General features: G+C 46.6%; 1 long non-coding RNA gene across 1 annotated transcript; it reads left to right on the forward strand.

The window, feature by feature from the left end:
- The first annotated feature begins 789 nt into the window (after window positions 1-789).
- On the forward strand, window positions 790-20114 carry LOC113981500. The gene is made up of 3 exons (XR_003538440.1): window positions 790-799; window positions 6697-6699; window positions 20003-20114. It is a non-coding gene; the product is annotated as an uncharacterized LOC113981500 (long non-coding RNA).
- The last annotated feature ends 5610 nt before the right edge of the window (window positions 20115-25724 follow it).

Genomic DNA, 25724 nt, shown 5'->3' on the forward strand with positions numbered 1-25724 from the left:
GGCACCTCCTTCCTCTATTTCTGAGTGGAAATGTCAAAGGGAATACCCAAAACTGAAAATAACTGGAAAGTAAATTTTCTTGCAGTTGCCAAGAGATGACAGCTATTGAAACACCACTCCCAGTGAAAGAAGCCAGGATCCTAGTGCATGGGACGGGCCATACCCGTGAAGGTTGATAGTTAGAATACAAACTCAGTGGCAAGACCAAGATATAATGTGTCCTTTTTGTAATTGTTGGTTCTATGTCAAGACTAAATGCAATACTTGTGATAAAGATATTTTAGGTTCTCAAGAAACACAGGAAATAGATTTGCATTTTACATTTCATTTGCAGTGTAGACTAACTAATTGCATAACATATAGTGACTGAAGTATTACTGTTGCCAAGCTCGAAGGTACACACAGCAGCATTTTTTTGACCTGTCATGAAGTAAAAGCAACAGAGGGCAAGACCAGGTTAGCCTCTATACTTGCCACAAGAAGATCTCCCTACCCTGCTCTCAGCTGCAACCCGATAGGCATGGGGAGTGGAAGCATATCCTATACTGGACCTCTGCTTGCCTTAGCTGTGCTCCAGCTAGTAGCCATTGCTGATGACCACTGCTCAAAGTGTCACCAAAATGCATACTATGGGACAGGTGTGATAACCACCTTTATGACACATGAATACGTAAAAGAAGTTTGTTATGATGAGAAGGAGTTGGAAACCTGTACAGTAGGTAATAGACGCTATGGGGTTGTGCTGGTTTAAAGGTAAACTGGCAGGGGAAATGAAACCAACTCAAAAGAGAGATTATAAGTCAGAATAACAATTTAATAAAATAATACAATAAGTACAATTATACAGACAATTGGTTTTAACCCACAAAACCCAAATGTATAACCCAGTACCCTGGGGCGTGAACAGAGTGGTGTTCGTTGGGCCTCCTGAGTCCAAAGTAAAAGGAGAGGGGAAAACCTGTTGGTGAGAGTGCTGTTGCAGTCTGGCCAAGAGTGGTGGTTGCAGTCTGGTTGAAAAGTGGTGGTTGCAGTCCAGTCGAGAGTGGTGGTTGCAGTCTGGTTGAGAGTAGTGGTCTGCAGTCTGGTTGAGAGTGGTGGTCTGCAGTCTTCCTCTGGATCCCACGAGTGGTTAAAAAAGTCCCAAGACTCCAAGATTATATAGCCTCCAGTTCAGGTAGGAATGCCCAGTACCTCCCTCAGGGCAGGGAGTTCCACAATGGGTATGAGGACAGGAGCATCCTCCTATCTCGCAGGCCTTTTAACACATAGTTTATAGCCTGAGGAGTCAAGTTGCTCTGGGCAGATGGTGTAAATGGTCTATTGATAACAGTTTCTGGGAAATGGCATGGAAGGCTATAAAATACACAGTTTTGGGTTACACCTATACAGTGATGAACTGGTCCCAGCTGTTCTAACTAGGACAGGGGTAGCAAAGAATTTGGAGCCAGAAGGAGCACGACTAGGATTAAACTGCCCTGTGGGTGAGACATGGATTTGTTGGGATATCACCAGCAGGTGGAGGGTCCACAACCTAATAAAGGAGGACATCATTATAGACACCGAACAAGAGACACCTAAAGATCACCTACTACTGTCACAGTTGAGTGCTTTATATTCTGAATTGACACAAGAGGAGATCAGAGATTTAGAACTCCATCAGTGGGACAAAACTTGTTTGTTGATTTGGCAGAGAAAATTGCTAAAGGACTAAATGTAAATCGCTGTTGGGTTTGTGGTGGACCTTTAATGGCAGAGGAATGGCCCTGGAGGGGTTTTAGTCTAGATGCTCGAGAAATACTCAAGGGGAATTATACTTTTTCGTGTAATAAAGTAAGTCGACCAGAAGGGTGGATATTAAGCTCCGCAGTGATTGGAAGAGATTGTATATGGAGAACAGGAGTTCATTTTGTTCACCCAGTTGGGGACCAAACTCCATGCAAAAGAACTCTGAAGACTAACTTCACTCACAGTGAGTATTTTCCACAAGCCCCAACAGGTTATTGGTCAGAAAAAGGCAACTCCAATTGTGAGTGGGATATGAGCCAGAAGGTCTACAAATGTAACAAAATCAAAATGAACCCCTTTTCTGGAATAAAAGAAATATCAAAATTTTGGAACAATGTTGATAGCACTTCCAAAGACTTTTGGAAGGCACCCAATGGGCTCTTTTGGATTTGTGGAAAAAGAGCGTATACAACTTTACCAGAAAATTGTAGAGGTTGTTGTAGTTAAGGAATAATCCTCCCTGGGTTCTTCCTGTTGCCCTTAAAAGGCAGAGATGAATTAGGGGTCCCTTAACCGGGAAAAAGGGCGCTTGGAGAAGAAGTACCCTATATTGGGATTAAAGGACACTCAGTGGGAGGAGCCCAGAAATGGGGAGAGGAAGAAGGGCCTCCTGAAAAGATTATTATGGACCAGCAACATGGGCCCAGGACGGATCATGGGGTTACCGTACACCCATTTATATGCTCAAGCGAATCATACGGCTACAAGCCATGATTGAAATAGTCATAAATCAGAATTGATGGTTGAACAGCAGCGCCAAAGTAGAGCAGCCATATATCAAAACAGATTAGACTATCTTTTGGCAGAAGAAGGAGTATGTGGAAAATTTAACACCTCAGATTGCTGTTTAAAAATTGATGATAATTATGAAGCTGTAATGGAAATAGCCTCTAATATCCGGAAAATAGCCCATGTACCAGTCCAAAAATGGAAGTCCATGCTAGATGGAGGGTGGTGGACTAACTTATTTGGAGGGGCATGGTGGAAACAAGTAGGGTTTTTCCTTTTGTGTGCTATTTCTGGGTTATTGTTTCTACCCTGTTTAATCCCATGTTTTATAAGATTGATTTCTAGTGTTATTCAGGGAATGCAACTCACTGCCATGCCTATGGATCCAAAGGCTGATACAGCAGGAGGCCCGGGGATCCAAAAGATTATGGTCCTGCACCCCGCCCCTGAGCAAACTAAAGACATGGAGAAGGAGCGGAAAACACTGCTTGAATGGGAACGCACCAAGCAAACAGAAGAAATAAACGAAGCACAAGACATATTAGCAAGATGGGAACGAGCCCGAAAGATCCAGAGACAGTTTGATGTAAAAAGCTTGTAATAAAACCATGAATAAAGAGAAAAAGGGGGAATTATGAGAAATAAATAACCTGATTTTATTACAAGCAAATGAACTGAGTAGAAAGGCCAAAGGGGGGAGGGGCTTTTATTAACCAAAGAGGGGTTCCTTTTTCTTTTTTAATTAAAATAGGTGTGGCGTGGAGTTGTAAGGTGAATGGTTCTGTCTGAACCTGACACCAGGGAACTTTTGTGGCCGGGAATAGGGAAAAATACAAAAATGTATGTAACTAAACTGATGCCTGCTCAGCTGGTGCTAAGAAAAAAACTCAGGAGCAGTTAATTGAGGGTGAGATAAGGAAAGGGTTTAATTGTGCCAAGGCAATAGATGTTACAGGACGCGGGTCAGCTGTGCTTGAGATGTTACATTTTATAATATTATCTGTCCAATTCTAAGTGTGTCCACCCCATAGCCTTTGCTCTGGTCCACCCCCAGCCCACCCCTGGAATTGGGTCTGTGGGTTTTTTGAGACCCTCTCTTCATCAGTCTTCATCTTCTTCGGCGTACAGAGGGTACACAGTCACCTAGTTCTTGACTCTGTTTTATTGTTCAGGCCTAGATATGGGTGTTCTCTAAACAGTATAGGCCTTGCCTTGACAAGAGACTAAACATTTCTACTGGATTTGGGGGTAGGATTGATATGGGAGCATGGAATGGGGTAAGAGGGTTAAGGAATGTGTAAACTAAAGGGTGCTACAGGGTAGAGGGACAAGGGCTGCTGCTTTTAAAATCTACTTCTACTACTTATAAAACTTATAAAGTTTACAAAAATTAGAAAAATAAAAAACTAATAGGGGTTTAAGGCATCAAAACAAAAATCTTCTTTGCCATGCGGTAGCCTATTGTGTACAGGGGGACCCCCCCGGACCAGGTCCAGGGGGGTACATCACAATCAATCAAAAAGAAGGGTAACACCCCCTCCTTGGTCAGAGAAATAACCTTTTAAGGTAAAAACAGCATTTAATGAATATGTAACAGCTTATGTAACCGAAAGAACTACAAAAGGTGACTACTGGTCATGTGCTTCCAGACCCTAGTGGCTTGGGACGCCCAGCATGCTGCAATAAAACCTTCCATTACGCTTCCTTTGTCTCACAGGTTTTTGCCATTTTTCTAAATTCAAAAGAGGGATTTTTCCAACACTATTACAAAGAAAACGTAGGCAAGGATATCTAGACACAGGTTTTGAAGGGTGATTTACCAAAGCAGATGCTAAAAGAAGTTTTCTTCTAAATGAAATTATTATAACATATTTGGAAACTACTTTTGCACTTAATGCAATTGGACTCCATATGAACGGTTGTATTTTGTGCTTGAGGTCATGTTATAAAACCAGGTTCTTTATGCAAGTGGTAATTACAGTGACAGTATTTTCATTAGAGTTGGGACTAATGGTTTTTCTTATCGTATTTTTTTTGCAGCAACAGTGATGGCAGCAACCCTAAAGATGTTAATTGTTACCATTATTGATCATAGTGTTTTTTGCTCTGTGTTGGTTCCTGTGCAGGTTGAAATATCTTACATACTTCTGGTAACACAACATATTCCCACTAGGAAACCCCCACCTTAACACAGACTAACCAGTTGGTCTAAATGCCCTGAAGCCACACATGAAGTTATTCCTACATGTAGTTATCATTGGCAGATCACAGCTAAAATTCTTTAATTTACAGTGTAAAGTTGCAGGATCTTGGTGCGTTTGTGCTAGCTTATAGTATCCCAAAATCTCAGGTTGTCATAGGTTTTCTTTTAAAACTCCTGTTTGAATTTTTTCCCCTTTATCACTGTGAAAGAAAGATGCGGACCAGATGGGGGGGGTGTTGGCTCACTAATTTTCCCTGCCCTGAAGGGATAGCCAGCCACACAAAAGGAGTAACTGATAGCCCAAATACCAACCTAATTGCTTCAATAGGCTTGGGGGAGATAAGTTTTTCTGGCTTCTCTTAATTTTTTTCCCCTGGTTCAGGTAGTGGTGTGAGGAGAGAGTCCCCATGTTCATTTTTGGCTGGGTCCACTTGCTTCTGGTCCCATTGACTTTGGTGTTCAGCTGCTGTCTTGCTGGGGCTAGCAGCAGCCCTGGGAAGGTCCCAGCTTGCCTCCGACCACTCACGTCCTGTGCTGTCCACTGCCTGGACTTGCCTCAGACTCATTGGAAAGCCGGCGCCATCTGCGGAGGAGTTTCTAACCTCCCTTCCCCCCGAGAATCAGTGAAAGAGTCCCTGTGGTGCTCCACTCTGGGGTCCCAGACTGTCTGCCGCTGCCGAGACCCACCATTGCCATGTGTGGTTTGTCTGGAAGTCGGCACCTCCCAGAGTCCAACAGCACCCCCTGCTGATCAACAGCAAGTAACTGCAGCCTTTACTTTTCCCGGAGTCCAACAGTGGCCCTACTCAGGGAATTAGTAAGGTCCCCTGTGTAATAAACGAAAAGAATGATTCGTGCCAACATTCCAATTAAAAGAAAACAAGTAAGGTCAGTATAACCTGGAGAAGGGAGAAAAACAAATAAATCGTTAAACTTAATTGGGCCCCCATAAAGACATAAAACAGATTACCTCCCCTTTTACCTTGTACATGAGTTATAGCTGAACCAAATTTAGCCAACAGGATGTTAACACTTTCTTATCAAAGCTATGAGAATTTACGACTTTTTGTAGATAACAGATTAGTCTAAGAAAACATCTGTTGAATTCCTGAAATAACGATGTATGATGTTTATGTTTGTGTATAATGAATATCCATGAAGTAGCTGAAATAAACGTAGGGCTAATGTCTCTTTTCGGTGTGGCAGGCCTCGGAGTAGCTAACTCCTCCTGTTCACCCAGCGCTGCATTGCTTTTATCATATAATAAATTCTAATTGGAAAATTACTTGGAATGAGACTCTGTTTCTCACACCTGGGAAAATGTTTTTGTAGGTGCTGTAGTTTCAAGAGTGCAGGACTGCCAGACTGGCAGGATGCTTCTCTGGGATGCCTGGTTCTGCTGTCTGTAACCAGCACAAGATGTAGTACATAACTGATTAATTTTCTTTACAAATAAGTGAGGTAACAAGTTGCATAACACTGCACATACATATATAATGGCCAGTCTTCACGAACGAAGATTTTGGGAAAGGTCTTTTACCTTTCAAGCCTGCGCAATGGATTTTTTAGGTGAGACACAGCATGCGCTGAACTGAGCCCACCCTTTAATCCTAAGGTTCATCTGCCGGGGCCAAGCAAGCTTGGACAATGGCAGTGAGGTCCTCAGGACGTAGGTTTGTTTAGAGTGACCTTCTCATAGATGGATGGCCTCACAGGGCTAACGAGCTCCATCTGCCCGGGGGACTGGGGAATCGAACCTGGGTCGCAGCAGTGAGAGTCCTGCATGCTAACCACTAGGCCACCAGGGGTCCCACTGCACATACACACTCCTGAAGAAGTGTGCCTTTAAACATGATATCTGTGGTGGGTTGACCTTGGCTGAATGCCAGATGCCCACCAAGCCGCTCTATCATTCCCCTTCTCAGCAGGACTGAGGGGAAAAAAATACGATGAAAGAAACCTCAGAGGTTGAGATAAAGGCAGTTGACAAAAGCAACAGCAAGGGTTGCATGTGCACAAGCAAAAGGAAAAAAGCCCCAAAAGCTTTTATTCTCTACTTCTCATCAGCAAGCAATGTCAGGACACTTCCCAGGAATCAAGGTTTCAGCACAGATAGCAGTTGCTCCAGAAGGCAAACACTGTAAATAACAAATGCCCCCACTTCCTCCTCCTTTGCTTAGCTTTTATAGCTGTCATACAGTATGGAATATCCTTTTGGTCAGTTTGGCATTAGCTGTCCCCTCCCAAGATTTTGCCCTTCCCCAGCCTACTGGTCAGGAAGTGGAATGTTGGAGAGACAGTGCTGATGCTGTGCCAGCACTGCTCAGCAGTAGCCAAAATACTGGTGTGTTATCAACACCTTTCTAGCTACCAATGGAAAGCACAGCACTATGGGAGCTGCTATGGGGAAAAATTCACTCCATCTCAGCTAGACCAAATACAATACCTTAAAGGACCAAACAAACACCTTTTGAATAGCAATTACAAAGAAAAATACATGTAGGAGAATTAGAGACCCCTTTATATGTGCCTCCTAATAAGAAGCAACAAAATACTTTCCCAGGAATAATTTGTCTGACAAGAAAGCATCTTCTCTTGAGTACTAAAAGATATGTTACAAGCTCCAATGCCTCTCTCGTATTCACTTATTGCATTCTAGATTACTTGGATTTTTGGTTTTAAGTCATTGTGACACATTTTCTATGGGAATGGGATGATCTGAGTCATGTTGCTAGCTGTGAAGCTAATAGATATTTGCTGTGAATTTTGTGAAGTTTTGAAACATGCTCAACATTGGACTCAGGTATGAAAGTGGTAACAAGATATCTGTTATTGCACTCCATTAAAGAGTTCAGTAAGGCTTGTATAATTAAATGCTGAGACCTAAACATCTCTGCAGTTTCACAGCAAACAACCACTATTAAAGTCTTTTTAACCGTTATAAAAAAATAAAGAGAAAAAATCTGCGTTTAAATACAAAATTTTCAGGAAGTTTTTTTTATATGTCTTTATTTTCTTTTCCTTTAGCTGTAAATAATTTTAATATGAAAAAATGAAGCAACCATTTGACAGGTTTTATACAGTATTAAAACAGAAATAACTGGGCTTTTGGGTAAAAAGAAAAAGTTAACAGAAGTGAACTGCGTCCTTGAAAACAGAACAAGAAAATCACCCACAAAGTCAAGAGAAAATGTATATTTACCAGCAGGCTTTCTCAGATTAGCTTTACTATTTGCTGTGGCAATCAAAGATGTTTACATCTTTAGTTGTCTCCCCTGTGCCTCTGTCTGAGGCACAGGAAATTTGCGTCCACATCTTACCCCCTCCCCAAATTGCTGTCCTGTGTTTTAGCTCTAGCTCACTTTTATCATCAGTTTAGGCTAAGATGGCAGGCTAAGATACATTTCTTCAATGTAAGTAACCTCTTCAGTGTAAGTAACCTCTGGCAAAGGCACAGGATGAGCAATTCAGGGCAGTAATATCTTAAACCTTGATAACGAGAATAGCTAGTGCTTGTCTTACCGTGCCCCACTGGCAGCAACACTGCTGGAGAAAGACTAGCACAACATAGAAACCTAGCTACTAAAACATTTGTCTAATTCTTTTCAATATCAGGCTGCTTAACAGATTGCTTTTTTTTCTTTCTGGTCAACAACTCAGTGGTACTGCAGAGCACACAGTGCTTTCAGAGCAAAGCTATTATTAAACAACAGGAGAGAATCAATAAAAAGTGGGAAAGGAAAAGAAGTGAGGAATAAAAGTCTCACATTTGAAATATTATATTGTGTCCAGGGGTGGGAGCAGTGTTATGTGGAGCCTACTTTCTGGCTTGGTTTGGTCGAGATCATGGGGGTGAAGGCCATGGGGCATTGAATAGATTTCAGAATCCTAGAAGGTAATGGGATTTGAGAAAGCTTGCTTCATCCTCCTCTCCTTTTTCCCAGGTACTGTGAGAGACAGTATCGAAAACTTTACTGAAATCCAAAAAGATGACATCAACTGGCTTCCCTTGATCAACTAGGTGGGTTACCTTATCATAAAAGGAAATCAGGTTTATAAGCAGGACTTTCCTCTCATGAAGCCATGCTGGCTGTGACCAATGACTGCGTTGTTGTAGTGGGTTTCTGTGGCTGGGTTCTGGTAGCGGGGGGAGCTACAGGGGTGGTTTCTGTTAGAAGCTGCTAGAAGCTTTCACTGTCCTATGAAAAGCCAATGATAGCCAACTGCAGGAGGGATTTCCTGCTGCTGGCCAAGGCTGAGACAATGAGATGCGCTTCTGTGATAACATATTTAAGAACAGAGGAAGAGAAGGTTGTTGCACAGAAGAAATTCCAGTCCGGGAGAACAAGCAGTCACCAAGCTCGGTGCAGCCGGAGGGGGGGGGGGAAAGCAGGGGGAGCCTTTCCCCCACCCTCCCAGAAGCAGGGCAAAGACTTAGAACTGAAGCCTCTGCAGCCCATAAAGAACCATTGGAGTGCAGAAACCCTCCTGCAGCCTATGGAGGAGTCTATGCTGGAGCAGGAAGATACATGAAGGAGGCTGTGACCCCCTGTGGGAGGCCCAAAATGGAGCGAAGTGCTGCTGAAGACTTGTGACCCATGGAGAGGGAAGCCCAGGCTGGACCAGTTTTTTCCGGGTAGGACTTGAGGCCCCCATGAGAGACCCATGTCAGTACAGCTCAACCCATGAAGGACTGCACCCCTTGGGGAAGTCGTCCACAGGGCAACAGATTGAAAAAAACTGTTGCCCGAGGGGTGGATGGACTCACGCTGGAGAGGTTCATCAAGGACTGTCTCCTGTGGGAGAGACCCCACGGAAGCAGGGGAAGGACTCAGAGTTGCAGAGACCCCCCTGTAGCCCGTGGTGAAGACCATAGTAACGCAGATGTCCCCCTGTAAACTATAGAGAACCTTTGGACTGCTAAGAGCCGACTGTAAAAAGCTGCTGCCCGAGGGACAGACTCAAACAACAACAAACCCCCCTTTTCCTGTCCCCCTGCACCACTGGGGGAAGGAGGGAAGACCTGAAAAGAAGGAGGGGTGAGGGGAAGGGGAAGGTGTTTTATGACTTTTATTTCTCACTCTTTAGCTCTTATTCTGTTAGCAATAAATTTAAGTTTTATCCTCACTCTGAGTTTGTTTTGCCTGTTAACACTGCCTTCTCTCAATCCTTATCTCTACTCATGAAATTCGTTTACTGTTTTTATTTTCTTCCTCTCTCCTCTGTCCAGCTGCAGAGGGGAGGAGGGAGGGTAGTGGAGTGGTTTTAATAGGACCCTGGCATCTGGCCAGGGTCAAACCACGACAGCCAATTAGGAGTAATAGTAACACCTCTGTGATAACATATTTAAGAAAAGAAGGTTGTTGCGCAGAAAGAATTCCAGCCAGGGAAGAGTGGGGTAAGAACATGGGAACAGTAAGGTAGACACTAAGGTCAGTGCAGAAGGAGGGGGAGAAGGTGCTCTAGGCGCCAGAGCTGTGGCCCCTGCAGCCCATGGTGAAGACCATGGTGGAGCAGGCTGTCCTCCTGCAGCCCATGGAGGACCATCAGGGTGCAGAGACCCATCTGCAGCCCATGGAGGAGCCCATGCTGGAGCAGGTGGATGCATGAAGGAGGCTGTGACCCTGTGGGAGGCCCAAGATGGAGCAGGGTCCTGCTGGAGACCTGCAGCCCGTGGACAGAGGAGCCCACTCTGGAGCAGGCTTTTCCTGGGTAGGACTTGTGGCCCCTGTGGGGTACCCACACCGGTACAGCTCATCTGTGAAGGACTGCACTCCATGGAGGAGTGACCCACGGGACAGCAGTTTGGGAAGAACTGCTGCCCGAGGGATGGACTCACGTTGGAGAGGTCCATCAAGGACTGTCTCCCATGGGAGAACATGGAAGAAGGGGTGAGGGGAAGGTGTTTTTGAGACCGTTTTATTTCTCACACTTTGGTTCTTATCCTGTTAGTAATAAATTTAAGTACTATCCCCACTTTGAGTCTGTTTTGCCTGTGAAGATAATCAGTAAGTGACCTCTCCCTACATGTGGGGCACCGAACTTCGACTGAAAACCTACATTAGGCGAGTTTAGCATATCCTGAATCAGGCGAAATATCGGTAAACTCCGGTTCTCGTATTAATTTTCATAATACGGGAGATTTTCACCGAAAAAAACTAAGACGTCTGTAAATCGTTGTCTCAGCGGAATCTGAGAAACGCAGTTAGTATAGTGAGCTCAAAAATATTAGGGAAAAGTGCATAGGAACAAAGAAGAAAGAAGAGAAGAAGAAGCCGAGAGACCGGAACGGCGGGCAGCCGGAGAGAGCAGAGCAGGGTCTAACATCCACCGGAGCGGTGAGTGAGGGAAGCAGCGCCAGCATCCAACACGCGGCCGAGGCTGCTCCCTGGGAGGCGGCGAGCCCCGCGTCTCGAAACACTCGAGCGGCGGAGCACGTCGAACCCTGCCGGGAGCCCCGCTGCCCGCCGCCTCTGCCGCAGCTCAGCAGGGTGCGCAAAAGCGGTGCCGCTGCTGCTCTAACACTCCCAGCCCCACCACCAGACCCCGGGAAGCCCACACCGGCGCACCCTTCCGCCCAGCGGGAAGCGCCGCAGGGCCGCGCAGCCTGCTGCCGCCCGCGTCTCCCTGCTGCCCCTGCCGGCCCCGCGCCACGCTTAAAAGCCGTGTGGAACCCGCGGAAACCGCGCCGCGAACGCACTCCGGCACCCGGACCCCCCGCACCGCCCAGCGGATCGCAGGACCCTGGAGCCACCTTCTGCCGGTCCCTACCTGCCTGTAACGACAGCGCAGAACCTCCACGCCGAGGAAAAAACCACCAGGAGCAGCGTAGACCCTGAAGGAACCTCCGCCACTTCCCCGCCGCCTGCCGCCGGAGCCGCGCCAGAGCCCACACCGCGCCGAGGGGCCGCCCCGCCGCCGTTCGCCACCGGAGCCACCGCCCCCAAGGCGCAGGAGTCGCCGCCGAAGCTCGGAGAGCCACCCGGACACCAAAGGGAACGCCAAGAGAAATGATATAGTCAAATGTCTCAGATAAAATTTAGAAAATAATAAACGATTTATTGAAAATGGCAAATAAGCAAATCAGCTCGCTGGGCAGCCGGGAGGACCCTTGCCTTGCCATGGACCGCACCCACAACGGTCAAAAGCCCCTCCTTTATACCCTCTGCAACCAACTCCCCCTCAGTCATGTCAGTCTATTATTGGTCCCTATTTCGCGGGTTCCGTTGTGTTTGGTTCTGGTTTCGCGGGCTTCCCCATTACTGGATTCCTGGTTCGCGGGCTTCCCCACTATTGGATTCCCGGTTCGCGGGCTTTTAGTCCTGTTGCTGAGGGAAGGCAACGGCTGCTCCTGTCCTCACGACCAGCCATGTTGGGGCTTTTTCCAGAAGGGTCTATCATAACTCTGGGGCTAACACTTCACAACTTTGTTCCCTGAAAACATACTCAGAACAGACACTATAAAACAACAGGATAGCTGACAAGCCTTGTAACTACAGTGATTCAACACTCTCTGCTATTCAGCACTTAATGATTCCACAGGAATATCAGCTTAAACAACAAGCTTAACTTAAGCTTAACAACTAATTTATTTGTAAACTTTATTAACTCAGAACTTTATTAATTCAGAACTCATTTGATGAACAAATTATTCAATTTACTTATCACAGAAAGAAAGCTGCGGAAAAACAACCGATCGAGAAAAGCAACTCAGCAGCCAAACAAAGAACCTCTGACCACGTGCGTCTACAGCGCCGAGACTTAAGGTAAAAGAAAACATGGGAAACTTTTTTCCCACCGAAATCTCACAAGACACAGACGCACTAGCCATTCTGCTAAAACCATACCACATACAAGCCACGAGGGCCGAACTAACAGAGCTTGTACGTTTTATTAAAGCAGCAGTTCCTGAATTGCCGTTAGTAGAAGCTCTACACATAGAAATTTGGCATAAAATAGGAAACCTCATAAAACTGAAAGCCCGGGGGGGGGACCCCCAGGCTAACAATGCCTTTTCAGCCTGGCAAATCATAATGTCTGCACTGCACAGAGCCCACGAACGGACAATACAAGCATCCAACACCAACACACACTCCCCTTCCCACACTGCTAGCAGCAGCCCGACTTCTAGGCATAGGAACACAAACGCACGAGGTCCACCGGGGGGAGGGGAAAGAGCCATTTGTGAGTAAAATTACGGGTCGAGAGCCGAGGGCCACGGGGACACAGGTCGCCGGGAGGGAACAGAGCCTGAATTGCGAGATCCCAAGCCATGGGATAAACACACGGGGCTCTGTTACAGCGATGAGGGAGGTAACCCAGCCTATATGCCACCCCGCGCTGCAGATGACCGCCGCCCACGTGTCCCGGGGTGGGTGCCGCCATCTTGCCCACCACACGGACCGGAAACTGATCCCTCTCTTCCGGCCCCAGCGCCGCCCCACTCCAACCACCGGCACGAGGGGGGGCAGGGCCCATCCCCTGCGCCGTGTCCACCACCCACCACCACCCCCCCACAGGGAACGGGGCTTACTGGGGCCACAGGGGGAGAGGCATGGGGGGATGAGGAGGAGGGACCAGGGATGGTTCCGTCGGGAGGGAGCGAGGGGGCAAATGGGGAAGGATCGGTTGATAGGTGGGGACTGTGTCGAGAGGAAGCATTACGGGTGGGAGATTTGCAGGTAATTAATGCATGCCCAGTCATTATTCGCCCACGTCAGGCCCCTCAGTTCCAACCTCTGCCACATGAACTGGCAAAGGAACTGAGGCGACTGGTAAGGGAAACTGGCGTTTCCTCGGCTAACACTCTTGCGTTTTTAGAGACACTAAGTTCCACCTATGTTTCTATGCCACACAATTGGAAGACTCTACTAAAAATAAGTCTTACTAACACTCAGTACAACGTGTGGCTAACCGATTTTCGGGAGAATTGCTCTGCGTATGCTAATGACCCACAAGCAGGCATAACAGCACATCAACTAACCGGGGTTGGAAATTATAGTTCAACAGATGCTCAGTCTGGGTACCGTAGAGAAGTATACGAGGTGATAGCTAAGCACGCCCTAAGAGCTATGAGAAGGTTACCCACATCAGAACGAGACACCAATTTATCATTCACAAAAGTAATACAAGGCCCGACAGAACCATACTCCCAATTCTTGGGTCAGCTGCAATCTGCCTTAGACAGGCAGATTGAAAACGATGAAGCCAGAGAAATACTTAACAGGCAGCTGGCTTTCGAAAATGCGAACCCAGACTGTAAAAGAGCTTTGCAGGCCCTTCCTAAGAGGGAGAGCTGCAGCATTGCTGAGCTGGTTTGCACCTGTCAAGGGGTTGGCTCAGTGGGACATCAGACTGACTCGTTAGCAACAGCACTAAGTGCCCAGCTAAGAGTGCAGGAAGGAGCCAGACCCAGAAGTGGTTGCTACATCTGTGGTGCCCCCAACCACTTTCAAAGAGATTGTCCTAGGAGACCCTTAGCATTAGCACCCCGCAAGCACCCAAAAGGGAGGAGGGGGCCAAAAAACTGGAAGCGAGGGGCGTTGTCGCACGCCCCGGTACAACAAATAAATGCGACACAAGGGAACAGGCTAGCAATTTGTGCCCCCCCACCTCAGCCAGCACTGGGTTGGACTTATCCAACCGGGACTCAGTCTTCATGACTTCTACAGAGGTAGTGCTAATCCCAACTGGGCTTAGGGGTCCCCTTAGCCCAGGGGTACACACATTACTGATTGGAAGGTCGTCCACTACCAAAATGGGTTTATTTGTGCTGCCTGGAGTGATAGATTCTCATAGTGAGATTCAAATAATAACCTGGACCCCTTCACGCCCATGTTTCATTCCAAAGGGACAGAAAATCGCCCAACTAATCCCCTTCTACAGTGCGTCGCCTGCTGGGGAGGGGGAGCGGGGTTCAGGGGCCTTCGGTAGCACAGGACAGCCACAAGTTTACTGGGCAGCAGCCATCACAGCCACACAGCCGCTCATGACGTGCCAGGTTAATGGGCACAGATTTACAGGCCTTGTGGACTCGGGAACCGATGTTTCCATCATAAAGGACTCCGAATGACCACTTGACTGGCCCACTGTTTGCCCAGCTGCAACCATTCAGGAGGTGGGAAGCACACAAAGGCCCAGACAGAGTGCTCAAGCACTCTCTGTCTTGGGGCCAGAGGGACAATTAGCCAAGGTAGCTCCTTTTGTTGCTCCCATTCCATGTACACTATGGGGAAGGGATGTTCTTGGGCAGTTCAGCACAGTCATGCAAATTCCTCCTGCAAGCAGCCAGGTTTTTCAATAGGGGCCATTGGTCAGTTGTCCCAAGCACCGATTAAGCTGGCCTGGAAAAGCGAGCAGCCAGTCTGGGTGGACCAATGGCCTATGAAAGAGGAACGGCTTGAACATTTAAGAGAGCTTGCAAGGGAACAGCTAGAAGCAGGACATATTGTGCCCACAACCAGCCCCTGGAATACTCCCTTGTTTTGTATTCCCAAGAAAAGTGGAAAGTGGAGAATGCTGCAGGACTAAAGGGCAGTAAACGCAGTCATAGAACCATTGCATTGCATTGCATTGCATGCATTGCATTGCATTGCAGCCTGGACTGCCCTCACCCGCTATGCTCCCAGCAAATTGGCCACTAGTGGTAATTGATTTAAAGGACTGTTTCTTTACCATCTTCCTACACCCTGAGGATGCACCAAGGTTTGCTTTCTTCATCCCGGCCCTGAACAATGCACAGCCCATGCAAAGGTATCACTGGGTTGTCCTTCCTCAGGGGATGAAAAATAGCCCTACAATATGTCAAACAGTAGTGGCAACTGCTATTCATCCCATCAGAAGGTGTTTTCCCTCTGCTGTCATCTATCATTATATGGATGATATCTTAATTACCATGGCCACAGAACGTGAACTGCAAATTGTTGTTACTGCTCTAAAAAATGCTGTCCAAGATGCAGGGTTACAGGTTGCTCCAGAGAAAATCCAGCGATCGCAACCCTGGACTTACCTTGGATGGAAAATCACGCAGCAGGAAATTTCTCCACAGCCACTGCAGCTCGAGGTAAAAAACACTTTAACTTTACACGAGTTGTGTGATAGTCAATAAAGACAAAAAGAGATAATTTGCTTATCAAATTATACTTGTAATACTGTAATTGTGAACTGTGATGTTATGTTATCATGAAAAATTATATTCTACTATATTACCTCTAGATGTTAGCTATCTATGTAGGAAAGTATTCTCCCTAGCAACTGTCAAGAAGACATAAAGCAGAAGGGCTCTAACAACCAAGACACCCTTGGCCGACACAATCTGATAAGAGGAAGGAGGCGGCCAGACTTGTTAAGAAAGAAGGCGCCAGGAGAGACTGATAAGGAAGACAAGAAACAGGGAAAAGATTCCCTGGTAACAAAGACAGAACATGCGCAGAATGAACTGGTAACTAGAAACCTGGGAGGGGATTTGGGGCTATAAAAAGAAAAATTGAAACTTATTGAATTTTGCGGAATATATGGGGAAGCAAAACCCCATCCGCCCAGCGCTGTTTGCCCATCTGCCTTAAATAAACTTTTGTAAAACTTTAAAAGAGTTTTGCTCTTGTTACTGATAACAAGTTGCAAAAACTTTTGGGAACCATCAACTGGTTAAGACCTATTCTAGGCATAACCACAGAGGAGCTACACCCTTTATTTGAGCTGCTAAAGGGGGACTCAGACCTAACGTCTAACAGGTCTCTGACAGCAGAGGCAAAGCAGGCGTTAGACATTTGTGCCAAGGCAATAGAGGGCAGACAAGGCAGAAGGAGAAATCCTGAACTGCAAATCTGCCTTGCCCTTGTTCCCAGCAGGTACCAGCCATTTGCAGTTTTGTTTCAGTGGGATCAGACTGAAAAAGACCCACTGCAAATTCTAGAGTGGCTGTTTCTGCCCCACACACCACCTAAAACTGTGTGGACTACTAATGAAATGTTTGCCAAACTTGTCATTAAAGGCAGAGGATGACTACAAGAACTGGATGGGAGAGATCCTGCCATCATCTACATCCCAGCTACAAAGGACAACTTCGATTGGATGCTAGCTGAGGACACAGGATTCCAGGCTGCCTTGGCAGGCTTTGACGGTGACATTTCAATTCGTCTCCCTAAACACAGATTGTGGGCAGAAATCGGTAGTTTACCTTTAAAAGCCACAACCAGATGCAAACATGAACCAGTGAAAGGCCTCACGGTTTTCACAGATGCATCTAGAAGAACGTGAAAAGCTGCAGAGACTTGGGTAAACCCTGACACAGAACAATGGGAAGGAGAGGTACAGACCATGAACCAAAGCTCTGTGCAAGTTCTGGAACTGGCTACCATTCGTATTGCCTTGGGGAAATTTTCTGAACAACCTATTAATATTGTAGCTGATTCCTGTTATGCTGCAGGGTTAGTGTCCCGTCTCGAGAGTTCATTTCTTCAAGATGTCTCTAACCCTTACCTGTTGTTTGAAATGCGTTCTGTTTGGTTTCTTGTCAATCATAGAAAGTTTGATGTCTATATAATGCACACAAGGTCACACACTGACATGCCAGGGCCAATAGCTGACGGGAACAGAGAGGCTGACAAAGCAGCAATGTTTAACACCGTACCTAGAGTCTTAGAGCAAGCGAAACTGTCTCATTCATTTTTCCATCAGAACGCACATTCTCTGAAGAGACAATTTCAAATAACACTCAATCAGGCTCGAGACATCATCATGTCATGCCCAGACTGTCAGAAAATCACACCCATGCCATCTCAGGAAGGCGTTAACCCCAGAGGGTTAATAGCAAATGTGATTTGGCAGACAGATATCACACACATCTCTGAATTTGGCACATTAAAATATGTACATGTAACAGTAGATACCCACTCACAATACATAACTGCCACAGCACACATGGGGGAAAAGGCCAAGGATGTGATAAGACACTGGCTCAGTTGTTTTGCTACCCTTGGTACCCCAAAACAGATTAAAACCGATAATGGACCAGCTTTCATCTCAGAAAAGGTAAGAAATTTCCTGTCAGACTGGGGAATTTCACATGTCACAGGTATTCCACACTCCCGCACCGGACAGGCAATCGTGGAAAGGGCACATCGCACACTGGAAGACATGTTAGCTAAACAAAAAAAGGGGGAATCAGTCTGTAGCCCGCAAGAGCATCTGTGGAAAGCCACGTATGTTATCAATTTTTTGAATTGTGACAGCGCTGAAAGAAGCAGGTACAAAAGGCAGCACAGGCCTCAGGTTTTCACCTCTCCCAAACCACCGGTCATGGTAAGAGATCTGATTTCAGGGCAGTGGATGGGACTGCTAGACCTCGTGACCTGGGGGAGAGGTTATGCCTGTGTGGCTGCAGGAAAAGAGCTGAAATGGATTCCTTCCAGGTGTGTTAGACCCTACCTAGGTAAGCAACCACAGCAGCAAGAACCAGAGTAACGCAGAAGTTATAAAAGAGTTATGTTTAAGTTTCAGGTTTACATTTAAGGACAACCAGTGTGGCAAAAAGCAGACTATAAAATATCCGTGAATGTGTGTATGATGAATGTATGACGGCTGTCAGTGAATGCATGTGTGAATGAATAAGAGAGTTGTTTGACTGGACAAGTGTATTAAACACAAAACACCTCACAAAAATAACACTACCTCCGCCACATGGTCGCTTTAAGAGAATTTAGTTTTGCAAAGCTTAGCCTGTTTCTTAAATAAAGTTGAACTCCCCAGTTATTTAAAACCCTCAGATTAATAAAGATTATAAGTATGCACGGTTGGGCTAAGACCCCTAGGTTAATAAAGTTATTTCTCCAAGTTGCACTACCCTTTAGGAATATAAGAAAGTTTTAAAAGGTCTACAATAGATGTATAAGAGGCCAAAGCAAGCGATGTGCTGGGTCATTGCAAGCTTTGGTAGTTTACAATGTACTGTTCTGATTGTTTGCACTGTTGTTTTTGCACTGTTTTCGTGACCATAAATAATTGAGAAGGGGGTAATGTAGGAGGTGTGTCCAAAGGTACAGGGGACGTACCGGGGCAGAGAAGCCCAAGGGGACATGCGCAGGGACAGATAACCCCATTGGTTAGAAGGTCACGTGGTTTTAGGGGATAAAAGGAGGCGCCGAATTTGAAATAAACCTCTTTGATTTCCACCTCACAAAGAGTGTACAGCATTCTTTATCGTATAAAGACCAGCACCCTACATCTCCCAGCTCTTATCTCAACTCATGAATCCTTAGCTGTTTTTTTCTCTCTCCTCTGTCCAGTTGCAGAGGGAGAGTGAGAGAGTGGCTTTAGTGGGTACCTGGCATCTGGCCAGGGTCAACCCACTACAGTTGTCTTTCAGGTGTTTTTCAATACTTTCCAGAATAATCTTCTCTAGAACTTTTCCAGGCACTGAAGTGAGACTGACAGGCCTGTAGTTTCCAGGGTCCTCCTTCTTGCCCTTCTTGAAAATCGGGACAACATTCACCAACTTCCAGTCAGGTGGGACCTCTCCGGATTCCCAAGACCACTCAGAAATCATCGAGAGAGGTTTTGCGATGACATCAGCCAGGTCTTTGAGGATTCTTGAATGAATCCCATCAGGCCCCATAGATTTGTAGGGATTCAGCTGGAGTAGCAGTTCCCACACAATTTCAGGGTCAACTGGGAGTTGATCATTCTAGTAGCCATGGTCCTCCAGCTCAGGGCACTGAGACCCCCTTGGTCCATCATCCGTGTTGAAGACAGAGGCAAAGAAAGCATTAAACACCTCTGCCTTGTCTCTGTCCCTGTTTGTGAGGTGACCATCCACATCCTGTAACTGGCCGATGATATTTCTATACTGCCTACTGCCATTAATATATTTGAAAAAACTTTTTACTCTCCCCCAAATTTCTGCCCAGCTTCAACTCCACTTGAGCTTTGGTCGCACGAACTTTCTCCCTACAGCGGCAAGCAGCATCTCTGAATTCTTCCTATGTCACTTGTCCTTGCTTCCACTGGGCATACACCTTCCTTTTTTGCCTTATTTCCAAGAGAAGATTCCTGTTCAACCAAACTGGCCTTCTGCCTCACCTGCTTGATTTCCAACATTTGGGAATTGCCTGCTTCGGTGCCCTTAGGAGGTGATGTTTGAAAAGTGACCAGCACTGATGGACCCCAGCACCTGCAAAAACATTTTCCCAGGGGACATTACTGACTGATTCCCTGAGCAGCCTGAAGTCCGCTCTCCTCATGTCCAGAGATGAGGTTTTGCTGGTGCTTTTCCTCCTGTCAACAGAGATTTTAAACTCTTTGTGGTCACTGTGGCCAAGACGGCCACCAATTTCCACTTTGCTCACGAGATCCACTCTGTTGACAAGCAGCAGATCAAGGAAGGCATCTTTCCAAGTCAGCTCCCTTAGGACCTTGTGCTGGTTTAAAAGTTAACCAGCAGAGGAAATGAACTCAACTCAAAAGAGAGATTATAAGTCAGAATAACAATTTATTAAAATAATACAATAAGTACAATTATACAGACAGACAAGTGGTTTTAACCCACAAAACCCAAATGTATAACCCAGCACCCTGGGGCATGAACAAAAGTGGTGTTCCTTGGCCCCCCCCCGAGTCCAAAGTAAAGGGAGAGGGGAAAAACCTGCTGGTGGGAGAGCTGCTGCAGTCTGGTCAGAAAGTGGTGATTGCAGTCCAGTTGAGGGTGGTGGTCTCAGTCTTGTTGAGAGCGGTGAGCTGCAGTCTGGTTGAGAGCGGTGGTCTGCAGTCTTCCTCTGGATCCCACGAGTGGTGGAAAGGTTCAGAAACTCCCAGTTTATATATTCTCCAGTTCAGGCGGGAGTGCTCAGTCCCTCCCTCAAAGCGGGGAATTCCATAAAAGGGTATGAGGACAGGAACATCTTCCTACCTTGCAGGCCTCTACTGATAACAGTTTCTGGGAAATGGCATGGAAGGCTATAGAATACACAGTTTTGGGTTACACCCATCCAGTGATGAATTGGTCCCAGCCGTTCTAACTAGGACAGACCTGTTCCATGAAGGTGTCACATGGGGGAAAATCGAGGGCGTCGGAGGGGGCTGTGATTGGAAGTGGCTCCCCCCCTTTCGGAATCGCGGAAGGGGAAACCACAAAAGCCCTGCAGGTGGGGCCTCAACCCTAGTAATGGAGGAGAACCCCTTTCGTTCCCCAGTCATTGCCGAGATAGCAGCAGAGGGAGGGGGGTGGGGAAACCGCTCTTGGTAACCTGAGTAGCAACCATGTCAGTGCTCGCTGCAGCTACCCCCCTTTTTGGAACAGAAGCAGTGGTGGCTGTACCAGTTGTGACCACGCCGCTTGCAGCGGCGGAAAAGTCCAGCGTGGCGCTGCCTGCAACAGCCAAAGTGCCCACAATGGCAGTGCTGGCAGGAGCGGCTTCCACCTCCGACAGTCCAGTGGCCGCGGTAGCACCTGGAGGCCTTCTCCCTCGCATATTCGGAGAGACCAGCCACCTGAGCCTCTGACATAGGTCTGACTAGTGGGACACCTTTCACAATGCCTCCTTTTACCTCCTTGTATTATCAACAACTCTATCTCCATAGGAACTTTCTCTTATGACCTCCACTCCTTTTCCCACTCTCGGTGATGATACCACTGCCATAATAAAAATGTAGGAGGTCCCAATGGAATGTCTTCTATCGATTCAACACAACCCATGATAACAACTATTAGGCAGGAAAAAAATGGCAGAGAAAAATTTCACTGGGTCTGGGTTTTGAACCCAGGCCCTTTTGGTTACTAAACTAAGACCTTGTGCCACCACGACTTCAAGCAAGGGCAACCTCTACAGGAGAGGTCTTTAAGAGAGAGCATCCTCTTTCTCTTTCGGCCATACCATGCCAATCAAAAAAAACCCCTAGCACATCCAGGGGGTGGTGCAGCCTGTGGCTGTTGCACCTCCCTCGCCTTACAGAAGTCTTGGGAGGATGGGTCAGTTAACCTGCACCCGCCCAGGTAAAACGCCAAGTAGAGAACTCCATGAAACAGACCCTACGCTGGCTGGCCAAGCCACTTCTGGGTCCCGTTTTCGCCCACGGACTGGAGAAAAACAACCGACTTTCACAACACCAAGGGATCCTGTAATAGGGTGAGTTCGAAGGATGCCGAGACTGAAACCAAACACTGTTGAAAGCTCAACAAAAACCAATATTTATTACAAAGAAGTGACCAAGTAAATGGGAACCCGAGAGAAAGAGAAACAATGAGGGAATACAACACCCTACTCACTCAAGTGTTGCTTATGAGGTTATCTTACCAACTCCAAATGCCAAAAATCCTCTGTAGCAGCTGCGTTCTCGGAGGGTCCGCAGGCTCACACGTAGTGGGCATCCCGGCAAAAGACAACGTGGTCCTTCGTGTGAAGTGAGCGAGCCCAAAATGAGCTATCTGCTTTTTATACCATTAATTGGTGATGTCTACCTGGGCAGGTGTGGCCAGCACCGCCCAGCTAGAGGCCTTCAGTCCCTCCCTCTGTTATGCAAGTGGCATCCCTTCTGCGCATGCGTGGGTACCTTGGAATTCCCCTTGAGCATGCACATTATACCTCAGGGGTCTTTTCTAATTGAGTCTAGGGGTTTACTTCATCTTTCTCCTCTTCAGTTTCTCCTTCAAGTGCCCTTGAAAGGCGATTAGCCAATCATAAGACAGCAATTAAATATAGCTTATATAAGATGCTTCCTTCAAGGACTAAGTTCTCGTTTATCAGTGCTTGTTTTCTCATAACTTGGCAGGAAAAAGATAAACTCTCACAGGTGGCTGGGCCAAACACAGACCAAAAGTATTAATGTCTAATTAAGCCCTGATACAGATCCCCAAGAAAGTCACATCCCAGTCCTAACCAAGTACTCCCCATTTCTGGAAAAAAACACTTTACAGTTGCTAGCAAAATTAACCAAAAAGAGCAGCTCTTTAGCTTACCTCTGTGGGTGGTTCTGAGGAGCTGGGCTTCTCAGGATCGGTGTGTGGGGAATTCGCCAAAATATGCCAGCAGAAGAAGAATTTCTCACAGGATTAAATTTCCCAATCTGGAGGAGTCACAGGTCTCAGGTTTCCACCTTTTGGGCACCAAAACTGATGCCTTAAGATCAGTCGGGAGCCAAAAAATTACTCACCAGGCAATTATTAGTAGAGATAAGTTATAGAGCAGTTTTTTTAATGAAGGCCTTCAATCACAGGGAGTACTGAGACGTGTGCCTGCCATGTGTCCAGGGGTTCCACAATTTAAGGTACTGTCCATCCAATCCCAGATTTATCCGCCCCCCAGATCCTCCCCAGTTCTGCTCCTGGCACATCCCTCTGGAAATTGAGTCAGAGGTCTCTAAGACCCCCTCTTTCTCATCTTCCTCTTTGTCACAGCATATACAGTCTTTTGGAGCTCCTCCAAGGTTAAGGATTTGAAGGTTGCTTTGACTATGGTGTATCTTGTTGTAGAGGCCTGGGGTGCAATGTTCTTAAACAGAATGAAGGCCTACCTTGAGAGAAGTCTAAACAAGCTAAGGAATTTAGAAAGTTCTATATGAAATGGGGAAAAGGGTTTGGATAAGTGGAAACTACTGTGCTAAAGTGTAAGGGATTATACAGCTACATTAAAATCTACATTTACTACACAACTACTTCTAAAATCTACAAAAAATTAAAAATCAAAAAAATCCATAGGCATCACTGGGATTGCAATTGTGACCAGACTTATAGTGCTGAATTGGTTACTCTAAAATATTTGTGAAGGTCTTCCAGAGACTTGGACAGACAGATAATATACGAAGAAGGGGAAGATCTGCCCTTGGGCCCATTATATCTGCTGATAACCCATGACAACAGGGAGAGAGGAAAGCAGGCAGAGAGAGAGGCAGGCTGGCAGACAGGGACAGGCAGAGAGAGACGCATGCAGGGAGAAAGAGAGGCAGGGAGGCAGAGAAAGAGAGGCAGGCAAAGGGAAGGGGGAGAGAAAGGCTGGAAGAGAGAGGGAAAGAGGGAGAGAGAGAAAATAAAAGAGCCAGGCAGAGAGAAAGAAAGACACATAGAGGCAGGCAGAGAGGGAGAAAGAGAAGGTCAAGAAAAGATAAAGAGGGGGAAAGTGCCACAGGAGGAAAGAGGGAGAGGAGCATGTAGAGACAAAGACAGAGGGGCAAGTCTGGAGACTGAGGCAGAGAGAGGAAGGTGAAAGGGGGGGCGGTGGGACAGAGAGAGATATGCACGCAGTGGGAGACAGACAGAGTGACAGTCTGGGAGAGAGAGTTGCTGTGGTGGGTCAACCTTGGCTGGCCACCAGGTGTCCACCAAGCCACTCTATAACTCCCCCTCCATCAACAGGACAGGGGGAGAAAATAGGATGAAAAGCTCGTGGGTACAAATAAAGATGGAGATCATTTGCTAATTATAATCACAGGCCAAACAGACTCAACTTGGGGAAATTTAATTTAATTTATTCCAAATTAAACAGAGCAGGACAAGGAGAAATAAGAATAAATCTAAAAGTACCTTCTCCCCACTCCTCCCTTCTTCCCAGGCTTAGCTTCACTCCTGAGTGTTCTACACCTCCCCCCAAGTGGCACAAGGTGATGGGGAATGAGGGTTGTGGTCAGTACATAACGTTTTGTCTCTGCGGCTCCTTCCTCCTCATTCTCTTCCCCTGCTCCAGTGTGGGGTCCCTCCCACAGGATGCAGTCCTTCATGACTACCCAGGAAATTGGTGGAGTTACCACCCCTGGAGGTGTTCAAAAGACCTGTGGATGTGGCACTTGGGGGCATGTTTTAGTGGTGAACGCGGTGGTGTTAGGTTAACGGTTGGACTCAATGATCTTAGAGGTCTTTTCCAACCTTAATGATTCTATGAACTTCTCCAATGTGGGTCCTTGCCCCGGGCTGCAGTTCTTCACAAGCTGCTCCAGCATGAGTCCTTTCTATGGGGTACAGTCCTTCAGGAACACCTGCTGCAGCATGGATCCCCCACAGGGTCACACGTAGACATGGTGCTTAGGGATGTGGTTTAGTTGTGGGATTGGTAGTGTCAGGTTAGCAGTTGAATTCTACAATCTTGGAGGTCTTTTCCAACCTAAATGATTCTATGATTCTATATCTATTATTCTTTTTGCTGTACTCCCAAAGCCATTTTGCCTCTCATGTCACTAACAATTGGACTGGCTGACCCTGGGTTGTCCTGTCCAGCCACCTCTTTGTTACAAGCAGGATGGCATGCATTTGTCTAACAAGGGATTTACATTTCCACTAGATATATTATTGGCAGAGTCAAGTTATGTTTGTTCCTCTATAATTCAATGATTTCCTCTGCACTACTCGGGTCTACTACTTGGCTCCATCAGGTTTAAATCTCTGTAAGATGAGTCTCTTTCTTTGCAACTGTGTGTTTCCCTTTTCTACATGATTATTCACAAATTTGGAAAACCAGTTTGTAGAGAGCTCAGCCTTAGCCTGATACTCTCAGGTTTCCTCCTGCTTTATAGCCAACATCATTATCGATTTGATAGGTAAAAGTGATTTGTTACTTACAGGAGGTCTTGTACCGCAAAGTAAGATACGCAGGTATCCCCAGAAATGCCAAGGCAGTGGAAAGAATTCAAAAAAGTTTATTTAGAAGGCCAGAACACAAGAAACCCAACAGTGTGGTTTGCGCACCGGGCATCAGGGAGGGAAAGACGAGTTCCCACCTCTCAGGGCCCCTGCCTTCCCAAGGCCTCTGTGTATGTCTGTTAGGGCTATCTCTCTCCTCTCACATATCAGAGAAGCTGAGAACTTCTCTTGCTATGAGGGGCGGGGGGGGGGAGAAAGCACTGAAACTGCCTTTGAGAAAGAGTTACCATTTAGGCAGAAAGCCTTCCTAGCGAAAACCGACTTCCTGACTTTCCGTCACAAATTACTCCACAATTGTACCTATTCCTTCATGTGCATACTCTGGTAAGCCTCTCTTTTCATCCCCCAAACTACAAATCCCAGTCACTAGGCCAGCAGTTTGAGCCA

This window comes from Neopelma chrysocephalum, unplaced genomic scaffold (genome assembly GCF_003984885.1).
Source record: "Neopelma chrysocephalum unplaced genomic scaffold, ASM398488v2 Primary Assembly neopelma1_96598, whole genome shotgun sequence".
In the NCBI taxonomy this organism is placed as follows: Eukaryota; Metazoa; Chordata; class Aves; order Passeriformes; family Pipridae; genus Neopelma; species Neopelma chrysocephalum.